The 11,889-nt window shown below is 41.1% G+C and overlaps 1 long non-coding RNA gene across 1 annotated transcript in view; it reads left to right on the forward strand.

Moving 5' to 3' along the window:
* LOC128312841 (uncharacterized) overlaps positions 1 to 5,531 on the forward strand; it is a 45,953-nt gene extending 40,422 nt beyond the window's left edge. The window contains exon 4 of the long non-coding RNA XR_008292658.1: positions 2,956 to 5,531. This is a non-coding gene — a long non-coding RNA (uncharacterized LOC128312841). The remainder of the gene's footprint in view (positions 1 to 2,955) is intronic.
* Positions 5,532 to 11,889: the final 6,358 nt, after the last annotated feature.

The raw sequence follows: 11,889 nt of genomic DNA on the forward strand, positions 1-11,889 counted from the left end.
CTTCAACATATGAATTCGGTGGGGGGACAGAAGCATTCACTCTATAGCAAGGTCTTTAAAGCTGTAGACAAGCAGATATAAACAAATCTCTGACCGAGTAAAAACTATTTGATTAGTTTATCTCTGTTTTTAACATATCACTCTCAAATTAGCAATCAATCCATTAACAACTATTATTTTCTTGTCATAATGGAGTAAACATATAGATTGTTCCCTGAACAAGCTTAAATCTGGTTGAAAAGAGAAAATGAATACTGGAAGAATTAAAATGCATTGAAATGTTAAACCGTAGGCATTAACAGAAAGTTCAGTGGGAGTTCATAGATCATTTCAGAGAAAAGAGAGTGGTCTACAGTTGGAGATGGGACTTCATCCATTTCATCAATAAACACTTGTTACATATTTATACTTAGGTTAGGTACTGGGAAAGACCTAGACACTGGAGACCTAAAATATGCCTTTGTCCTTGAATGGCTCATTGTCTAATGGAAAGAGCCTGAAAATGAAATAAATAATTACAACTCAATGCTATAATATAGATATGTAAAAATTGCTAGGGGAGCAGAAGATATTTATGGGAGAAAAGAGGAAGACTGACTCCCCACCAGAGGAAATGAGAAGAAATGACATTGTGCTAAGGTTTACAGAATGACTCGGTCTTGGGAGGTAGGGATGGGTTAAATGGGTGAAGGGGAGTGGGAGGTACAGGCTTCCATTTGTGGAGTGAATAAGTCACAGGGATGAAAGTTACGGTGTAGGGAGTATAGTCAGCGGTGTTGTGATAGAAGTGTATGGTGACAGAGGATAGGTACACTTGTAGTGAGTATAATATAATGTATAGAGGGGCGCCTGGGTGGCTCAGTTGGAAGAGTATTGATCTCTGGGTTGTGAGTTCGAGCCCCACATTGGATGAGAAATTACTGGAATAAGTACAGTTTACAAAGTATATATATAATGTTTAGACTTGCCGAATCACTACGTTGTACACCTGAAACTAACATAACATTGTATGGCTGGCTCAGTCGGTACAGCATGCAACTCTTGATCTCGGGGTTGTGAGTTTAAGCCCCACATTGGATACAGAGATTACTTAAAAATAAAATAGTGAACCCTTTAAATCACCCATAAGGTACAGTATCTACATATAGTATCTAGATATCCAGTGTCTAGTAAGCCCAACACAGCCAGATTTTCCTCCACTTTAGGAACAGATTGTTACTTCTTCTTTGAGTACCAGATGAAGAGTTGGCTTGTGTTTATTGGCTCTGTTGTATGAAAAACACTTATCTTTAAACACTGGGATTACACCCTCTGTGGTGAGATACTCACACTAACATACGAGAGGCACCGGGGATCTGAGCAGACTGAGGAAACAGTAGATTCAAGACTCCCACCTCGTGCTCGTTCAGAAGCATAAACTCATCAGACAGAATGGGCCAGCAGACTTGTCCTATTTCTCCCTTTTTGTAGAGTATACAGTTGAATTCTCAAAAATGGAACTCACCTCTCACGTAGCGGCTCACCCTGTGAAGAAAGGAGAAAAGTACCGTAGATAGGGGGACACGATGGGGTAGGCCAAGGAATGACAGAGGATCTTGGCATACTCAGAGAAAACTAAGCAGTCCAGGATGGCTAATGATTGGATAGGGTGCAAAGAGATTGGCAAATGAGGGTTGGACAGCTTGTCATATCATATAAGACTTTGGATTCGACACTGAGGCAATGGAGGAGCCATTTGATATTTTTAAATCAGGAGGTGACAAGATGGGCCTTATTTTTGGAAAGACCATTTTTATAGCCTGTTAAGGATGAGGTCAGCACATTTTTTCTGTAAGGGGCCAGATCACAGACATTTTAGACTTTGTGGGTCATGTGTCGTACATTATGTGTCTCTGTCCCAAGTACTTGTAGCACAAAAGCAGCCGTAGACTATGTGTAAACAAATGGGCATGGTTGTGTTCCAGTAAATTTTTCTTTACAAAAACAAGCTGTGGGCCAGATTTGGCCTGAGGAGCCAAGTTTGTTGAGCCCTGGATGAGGAGATGGTAAGGTTACTGATAGAGCAATCAGTAAACTAGGTGATAGTCCAGGTCAGGGGGTTTCAAAGTAGGCCCCTGACCAACACTGTCAACATCACCTGGGATCTCTGGGGCTGGGTCCCAGCGACCTGGGTTTGAACAAGCCTGCCAGGTTCCAAGCGAGATTCCAATGCTTGCTAAAGTTTGAGAACCATTGATCTAGGACAGGTGACAGAGAAAACATTTCCCCAACATTTTGGGCGGTGGCAGGAGGGAAGAATAGAATGGGACAGATTTAAAATGTTCTAGCAAGATCAGATCTCACTGTCTAACATACTGATGTACAGTAGACAGGACTTTGGTGGTTATTTGGTTGAAAGGCTAGAGAGATAGAAAACAGTAGTTAAATTATCTTCATTTGTTCTGTCCATTTCTTGATCTTGGTGCCTAGGACAATGTGAGGCGTAAGGTGCCCACAAAGTATTTTTTTAATGGAACAATGAGTGATTGTTTCAAGGTTTGAAGTTTAGGTGACTGAAGAGATAAGAGATGGCATTAACCAAGAGAGAACCTCCTCCATTGTTTTTGAACAGCTATGAGGAAAGAGGATAAAGCGACAATTCTTGCGTGCCAGCTTAGCCTACTGTGTGCCAGGCAGTTTGTTACCATATTATCTCATTTGTTCCTCAGAACAGTTTTTAAGTATCTCCTACCGTCACCGCTTTCCAAATGAAAACAATTGAGGTTCTGACAGATAAGTAAGGTGGTGCAAGTCTAACACAGCGAGTGAGAATGAAACCTAGGCTCATACCACCTTGCAGAACAGAGTTCTCTTTTGAATTTTGGCCAGACTTTGCAAAATAGGAAAGCTCTAACTATAAAATACCATGGAACTTTACTGCTTACAAAGCGGTTTCATAGATCATTTCTTTTGAAGGAAACCACACCATGTAGCAGAAAAAGCATCAAGTTCTAGGTTCAAGCTTTGTCACTCATGCTGGTCCAGAGGTACCCACGTGCTCATCCATAACGTGGAGGCAAAGATAATAATTAATAGAACTGCTGTGCAAGTCAAATGAGATATATAAAGCACCTGGCATGAGATGGGAACTCTCTAAAGGGTGAATATTGTTATTTTTATCATCCTTAATACAGCTCAGTGTCAAAGCTCTCTCTGTAAGAATGATGATGAGCCACTCCGGCCCCGCAAGAAATCACCTGAGAGAGTTTCTGTCCGTGTAAATCTTACAAGTACCCCTTAATGAGTTTCGCTGTTTTGCTTAAAGGACTTATCTCCTTGTTCAAGGTGTGTTGACATTTAAAGGGGTTTTGAAAGTGGTGAGGTCCATTCCACTTAAAGGCTGGCTTTAGCTTACATTTTTGCTCTTGGTAGCCACAGTGGTCATCCACTGCAAGGTTCCAAGCTCCTTTCATACCAGTTTTCCTTCTTTTGGTGCTTTTATTTACTTGCTTATCCAATCTGCAGTTTCTACACAATTTTCCCGAGTTCCTTCCCCTATGCCTCAAATCAAACAATGGCTGGGCTCGGGGATCAGAGGGAGAGAAAGTTGTTCTTGCAAGAACACCTCCTTGTTTCAAGGGACTTATCTTATGTTTCGAAGCCAAAAAAGAAACAGTCTGAAGAAAGCTGGATCTGCTAAAGAGGCAAAACTAATCACTAATCTCTACCTCACTTATTCCTTGTGTTTCCCTTTGTGCTTAGTATTGCGTAATGGGGATGGTAGCTCTCCTCCTTTTAAAACCTGAGAATGTCACTTCTTCCACCTCGTGAGAAACAAGTTTTTAACAACACTAGTGCCTTTATCCCAGAGAGGCTGGTTCGTGACACTGTGTTTACCACCTTTTAGAGGAGAAGCTTCTTGCTTTCCACTGTGTTTCAGGTAATTTTAGAAAACAAGACTACTGCCTTGCAACATGCCAGGTAAACAGCAGTTTCCGTTTCAAGGGGAAATCATACTTGACCATCTTGCCTCCTTGATTCCACTAGATTAGGAAACAAGCAGAGATAAACACAGCTTTCGTGGAGTTGGTTGTACGCTAAGGAAAGGAACAACTGGGCCTTTTAAGATAAATGGAACTGACAAAGAGTGCATTCTGCAAAAAATAAACACAGCTATAGGAGAGTTACTCTGAACACCGATATCTGCAAATGATAGTTAAGTAATTTTGATGCAACGGTCTTTTTCTCAAGATTTGAAATAAAATCTTTCCCCCTACCCCCCCCCCCCAAACCATTTAACTAAGCTTTTCGTCGTCTGATAAAAATCATGTTGTCAGAAATGACAGAACTAATTTGTGACTTTTTCTCAAATCAATTTTGATGTAATGCAAGATTAAATGAATAGCTTCCCTTTTCTCCCCTACGTGAATTAGAACAAATTGTACTGTTCACTGTGTCCTGTCACACAGACTGGCTTGACAGAAACCTCCGGATTTTATTGCAAGATTTGGAGAATAATTATTAGAGATCCATTTTCCCTCAGTGTTTGTTGGGTTCGCAAAGGATAACTGATGAGTTCTCATTGTAGGATGAGAATGTCTGACATGATGTTTGGGACGGCTTTACGGTCTAGTCTAGAACTCTCGGACCTTCTCAGGATCCTCCCATTTTTGCTTTGACTGTATTACCTGGGGTGATAAGAACTCAAGTCTCCCAGTTAATGTCCCTTCCACTCAGTGGTGAAATTGGAGAGGGGGAAATCACGCAAACCATCCTTCTGGTGATTTGTGCTCGCGGCAATTCACACTTACAGCCCTCTGCCAATTACACCCGTGTTGTAACTTCTGACACTTACACGGGGTGTTTCTCACATGAACATATGTTGTTCTCCTCTTTGGAGGAAATGAATCCCAACCTTTTGCACACTAGCAGGCCACGATTCGTTCTAATCCCAAGGTTTTATGACAGGAAAATTGACTATAAGAAAACAAGGGAATTGACCATAAGGACACTGAGTTCGTTTTCTCTGGGGCATCAGATCACTGCCCCAAAATTTCTTTCAATGCGCTGGTCAAAACGTCCTCAAGGAAATCATCTTGAAATCCATCAAACAAATAAACCTGCTCCTTAGAGTTGTTTTGCTTCAGTATAACATTTGGCAGGAAAATGTGGTCAAGGAGAGTGCATCATATTAAATGGATTTTATGTTTATTGACTACTTGTAGCACCACTTAATTGATTTATGCATGCTTTAGAAAGCTTTATGCTCTGAAACATATAATATATCATTTATAGTTTTTTATTAAGTCCTGCATTTGGTAAAAGTTGGCATAAGGCCCTAGGTCAGGAACTTTACCCTTTGGTTATAGCACTGTTTCTATGAGAAAATAATGTTTGATGCACTTTCTTTCCACTTATGGTAAGTCTCCTAGTAATCTAATCCACATGTAAACGCCACTTGTACTCCCAAGTGCTACTCACTGTCATATTCCCACTGTGTTTGAAGGAAGTTTTTCTATGTTCTTTTGTGACTCTGAGTTGAAATAACAAATGAGAGAAAATAGTAGAAAATAAAGTATGTCTTAAGACCTAAGAGGTGTTTTTAATGCTTATTTATTTGTTTTGAATGAGAGAGAGAGGGAGGGAGAGAGAAAGCAAGCAGGGGAGGGGCAGAGAGAGAGGGAGAGAGAGAAGCCTGCCCCATCAGTGCAGAGCCCGACATGGGGCTCGATCCCACGAATCATAAGATGATGACCTGAACTAAAATCAAGAGTCGGCCGCTTAACTGACTGAGCCACCCAGTCACCCCAAGGCCTAAGGTTTTTATTCTATTGACTTTTAGAACTGGCAGAAGTGGCCTAAGACTGGATAGAAAGACTATTACAATAACACTAGGATTTTGAAAACTACCTTATGATAAACTATATCTGTATCTTATAGTATATATATGAAAAGTAATGAAATAGTAGTAGGTCTTAATACAATTACTACTGCTGCCCGGGTAGAATGGATGGGTGCCAATATTAAGAGCTAGAATGTGGTCTTATGTCACCAAGGTGACACATTAAGGGGTACCATTAGTTCTGAACCCGTTACCCCAGCCCATTCCCGGTGCCTCATTCCATCCTTCTGCTGGCGAATTTTCTCTCCCCCGTGCCCCTTCCAGAACAAGCTTAGCAGGTCTTGTTTTTCCAGCTTCCCCAAAACCACCAGAGCAAGCTACTGAACTTACCCCCATCCCGTAAGTAGGAGCCGACAAGTAATATGAGAAAGAAAACCAGCACTTCCATTCAAAGGTAACAGGGAAAACTGGAGGCTAATGTGGTGTTCTCTAGTGGAGTTTCTTTGAATTGTCACATCCGGTGTCACTTACTTGTCTTTTGAAACATGTCAATAACCGTGACACGTTATTTTCTGTTTGCATTCTAAGCTCTAGCCCACATTCAGTTAATAGTATCAGTGGAAGAGAACACCGCCTGGGAATAGTAGGAAATGGTGGCTGATGTAAACATTACTTAGACTTGGCTTTGAAATGTGCTTCTGTTAAGACATATTTGCATATGGGCAGATCTGATTTCAAAATTGAAACAAACTTAAATGGAGGCCTAACTCAAACCAGTTGGAGAACTGTCTTGCCTCCTTATCCCAATGCCTACTCCCTGACCCTCTCCGCTAATGTTCCCTGAGGATGTAACTCACCTCCCCAAACTTCTGCCTCCCAATCTTTCTGGACTCAAAGACCTTTGTTTTGAGTTTTGCTTGGGATTGAGTCAAAGCGCTTCCTTTGCTAACGGGTACGTTTGATATAAAAACCAGTGTAAATATGGAAAACTGAAAAGCCAAAATAAGTAATTATTGGGAACAGCGGAAGCAAGAGTTGCTGTGGGGGATGCACCCTGGCTTGACAGTCATTGGAATCCGTTTGTGCAACTTGCAGACTACTCTGCAGAAGCGTAACAGTTCACTTTGTGGATTACCGTAAAGTGTCTTCCTGTGTCTACCCAGCCTGCTTTCCTCACACGCTTTCTTTGCGGCAGCTCACGGTGTTGTAATAGAGCCAGACAGACCAGCCTGCAGTTTCATGGCTACTCATGTCACTCAGGAGCTATGGGAGTTTGGGTATTGGATTTACCCAAGAGAATTACCAACTCCGTGTGCAAAGGGCACGTTATCTGATACACCTCCATCATTCTGCATTAATTTACATAGGAACATAACATCCTGACTATTTAGCGTTAAGTTTTATATTTATAAGAGTAAATAGTACTGTTTTATTGGATTGGGGGAGGAAAGAAAAGCTTTTTGACTGAGCATCAGCAGTTATTAAGTTTTGCTTAGGCATTTACTCCAGTCTGAGTGTGATTCATCCTTCTTGCCTAATTGTGTGTAGGTTTGGACCCCTTTCTAGAGTAGCTTCCTGACATAGACTACTTTAGTAATATTCCTCATCGTAAACCTAAAGGGTGCATTTACCTGGGAAGTTATGTAGGTCCCAGTTGCACATTTAAAATGTTTTTATACTGTTGGCCAAATTGATGCTGAGTCATTGCCAGTTTATTTATTGTGCCTGCAGGAGTGGTCCTCAACCTTGAAGATGGGTCCCGCGTCCCCTTCTCTATGAAGCTTTCCTTGATAGCCTGATTGGAAAATCTCTCTTTTTCGTCCAATGTCCTATCCTGTTTTGCTTATATCGTTCTTATATTAGTACCAAATTCCGCTTTTTTTTTTAATGTTACTTTTTTAATCTTCCTACTAGATTATAAGATCTTTGAGAGTTTGAAATATGTCGTATATGAATGTAAGCAATGATCCAATGAAAACGTCAGACAAAGCTCTGGATAACACCTAAGCTTCTCTCTGGAACCTTCTTTCTAGAACCTCCTCTGGAAGGTCCAATCCAGTCCAAGCCTACCCAGCTCTCAATTCCTATAATATTTATTCCAACCAAGCAACTTAGCCATTAACTATATACTTTCACATTAGTCTCTAACTATTTTACATTTTTTAAGCCACAAAGAGATTATAAACTTCTTGAGAGCAGGGACTATAAATAAGATAAATAAGAATATGTGGGGGCACTCAGCTGGCTCAGTCAGTTGAGCATGAGATTCTTGGTCTTGGGTGGTGAGTTCAAGCCCCACATTGGTGGTAGAGTTTTCTTAAAATAATAACAATTAAAAAAAGAATATCTGTGAAAGCTCTAAAAAAGTGTGGTAAAATGAAAGGGCTGTTGTGTTTTTGCTTTTTCTTAGAGCTCACCACACAATTTGGCACTTGGAAAGAATTCAGGATATACATGTTATGGGACTAACCACAAATATTCATACAAGGGGAAGTTTCTGCTCAGGTGGCTAGGCCTTTCAGATCAACTTTTGTCTTTTTTATTTTTCAACCATGTGGAAAGAGAATGCTCTTAACAACATAGGAAATTACCATGGCATCAGAATATCCGGTGATTTGTGAGGTGAGTCAAAATGGGAAAGAAAACTGACCCTCATTGCACACAGAGTGAGGCCCATTCCCCAGATGTAAGGATGGCACGTGTAACCCCAGTCATGCTGGAAGGCAACAGGCCCCGTGTCGGGGTTGCCTGGCAGAAATTATCACAACAGCTGAAAAAGCAAATCGGGTAATTGATCAACCGGTGATGATCTAATTCAGCTGTCTCCTAATATTATCTAGACTTCTTTAGGTAGACTGTCCAGGAGACGTGATTTGCTGAAAATTGTGCCTCTAAGAAACACGATAATTTTGCGAACCCAGCACTGTACAATAGAATGATATAAGTCTAGAGAACCCAGGTCCAAAGTCAACCCTAAGTCATTTCTTCAGTGAAAAGACATTTCCTGAGCATCTACTAAGAGACCAATGTAGATGGTCTCTTAGGAAACATCAATGTGTAAGACAAGCAAAATTCCTTCTCTCGTGAAGATTGTATGCTGGAAGCTGAGAGGCATAACAAACTATAAACTGACATATAGCTAACGTAAATTCAGATGGTGAAGAAGACCGTGAAGAAAAATAAAGCAGGTCAAGGAGTTTGAGAATGACAAGGGGCCAGCAACCTAATTTAGCGAACGTGGCACACGCAGGTCTCTTGGAGGAGGCAGCATTGAACAGACACCTGAGATGTGTGACTCCTCGAGGCAGGGTGCCTCCACGTGGACAGTGCAGTGCTCACAGGAGCCCTGAGACGCAAGCTGGCTTCATATATGCCAGGAACAGTGCGAGGCCTGTGTGGCTGGTGAGAGAGAGGAGGAGTGATAAGCGGGATCTAGATTATGCAGGGCTTCAGAGGTCAGCTTGTACTCTGAATATTTTGGAAAGCTTTGGGGGCTTTGGAGCAGAACAGTAACATGATCCAGGCAACATTTTTAAAAGCTCATTCTGGCATCTGTGTGGGGAAGAGATCCTAGGAGACACAAGACTGGAAAGGCAGAGACCAGTTCAGGGGCTAGTGCTCTAGTCCCAGCAGGTGATGACAGTAGTCTAGGCCAAGGTGGAAGTGGTAGAAACAGTGAGAAGTGGTTAGATTCGGAAAACGTTTTGGAGAGAGTGGCACTGGATGGGGGATGTGAGAGAAACAGAGGAGTCTGGCCTTTCTTATCATTAACAGATATCAGAAAATAGTCACTAAAATTCAGCTGCACAGGAATATGTGCACCAGGATACATGCCTCTACTGATAATAAGTCTGCCAAACAACTACTTAACCTTAACGCAACAACTTAGTGACTGAATTTAATCATCAAGTATGAGATACTTTCTCATTTTTATCCAAAGATTTGCTGTTATATGAAATACAGCAATCATGTGAAGATATCAGCCCAGAATAGCAGTGCCATATCACCTCATTAGTGACTGCTTTACTTAGACCTGTTCAGATCCCAGAAAAGCTCCTAGAATATAAAATCAGAAGTGAATTGCAGTTGGGTAAGAACACCAGCATAATACGACACTCAATACATCTGAAGGAAATATTCATAAGAGCAAAATACACATAGACCCACATACTAAAACTGAAAATGAGGCACTTACCCTGCCTTGCAAGAAACAAAGCAGTCAGACCTCAAATGTGGGGTGGTTTAAGTATTTTTTTTTTAATCACAAACATTTGTACCAGGTTTTTCAATGCAATTCCTTCAGATAAATCAAGTTGCTCAGTAGTAACACCATTTAATATTTATGATGTCAAAGAACCTTTACAAATTATTCCACAAAGCATACTCACGTGAGAATGTCTAATTTTTTAAGTTTATTTATTTATTTCAAGGGAGAGAGAGAGAATGAGCATGGGAGGGACAGAGAAGGGGGGGGCAGCTCCCCAAGCAGGCTCCACACTGATGGCAGAGAGCCCAGTGCAGGGCTTGAACCTGCGAACCGTGAGATCATGACCTGAGCCAAAGTCAGACACTTAACCAACAGAGCCCCTAATTTTTTTAAAAAATGTTTATTTTATTTTTGAGAGAAAGAGAGCAAGTGGGGTGGGGGGCAGAGAGAGAGGAGGACAGAGGATCGAAGCCGACAGCAGAGAGCCTGATGTAGCACTCGAACTCATGAACTGTGACATCATGACATGAGTGAAGTCGTATGCTCAACTGACTGAGCCACCCAGGCGCCCCAAGAATGTCTAATTTTTTTTTATGGATGAAGGATCAGGAACCTGAGGCCAAGCCCTAGCTAATGCCCTGCTCATTGCAGTTGAGCAGGTCGGCAACAGAGGGAGGGAGGACCAGCCAAACAGCGTTGTGTGGGTGAGAGGCAAGACGTGAACTTACTTCCCATTACTAATTGACTCGTGCACTGAAGTATTCAGTTACATAGCTCTCCTTGGCGTAACTTGGATAGATTCTCTTTTTCCCCCCATTCCAGCAACTAGAAGTAGAAATATTTTTACACTAACAGACACATGGTAGACAGAATCGTAGTAACACTAACCAAGAGAAGACCAGATAGGATGGAAACGAAAGACAACTACACTTTAGAATGTCACGAAGTCAAAAAAATATATTAAGGATATATGATCAAAGATAACTACAAATAGGTTTTCAAGTACATAAAATTTGGTGTGACATGATTGTGGATAACATTGAACTTCTCTGAACGTTTAGAAATGATGTCTTTAGGAATCTAAAAAGAACATACATGTGAAAATATATCATACAGAACTAGGAGGAGGACTATGACCCAAGGAGCAAAACAATTAGGAAATAATAAAAATACCTTTTAGAAAAAATCTTAGGGGGCGCTTGGGCGGCTCCGTCAGTTAAGCATCCGATTGTTGGTTTCGGCTCAGGTCATGATCTCACTGTTGTGAGATCGAGCCCTGCATTGGGTCTGGGCTGTCAGCGCAGAGCCTACTTGGGATTCTCTTTCTCTCCCCCACTCTCCACCCATCACCCCCCCCCCAAGATAAATAAGTAAACTTTAAAAAAAAAAGAAAAAAAATGTATCTTAAGCAAGACTGTTGTCAGGGATAGGGATATTAGCATGTTAACATGACTTTTAAATATTCAGAGCAATCTGTTAATAAAATTAGCAGCCAGAATGAACTTTCTTAATTCAAGCAAAAAGACAAAACAAACCTCCAAGTAGGGTACAAATCCTCAAGACCAAGACTGAGATGAAATGACAACTTTATGCTAAACTCTCAGGGTGAACAAACAGTCAAATCGACTGAGAAATGACTGAAAATGTAGTTAGCAAAGTTTTACCAAAATAGGTTAAGGGTTCCTAAAATGTGTATATTCTTTGTGCTGCTGATTCATTATGAAACAATGAAAAAGTTACCCATGTACACATGAGCTAAACTTTGAAACACTTTTGACTTAAAGCATGTAATAAATGCACTGCCTCTTTTCTGTCAAAAGGTCCAGTCAGTTCAGAGAGAGTTTGCCTACATAATGCCAGA

This window comes from Acinonyx jubatus, chromosome F2 (genome assembly GCF_027475565.1).
Source record: "Acinonyx jubatus isolate Ajub_Pintada_27869175 chromosome F2, VMU_Ajub_asm_v1.0, whole genome shotgun sequence".
In the NCBI taxonomy this organism is placed as follows: Eukaryota; Metazoa; Chordata; class Mammalia; order Carnivora; family Felidae; genus Acinonyx; species Acinonyx jubatus.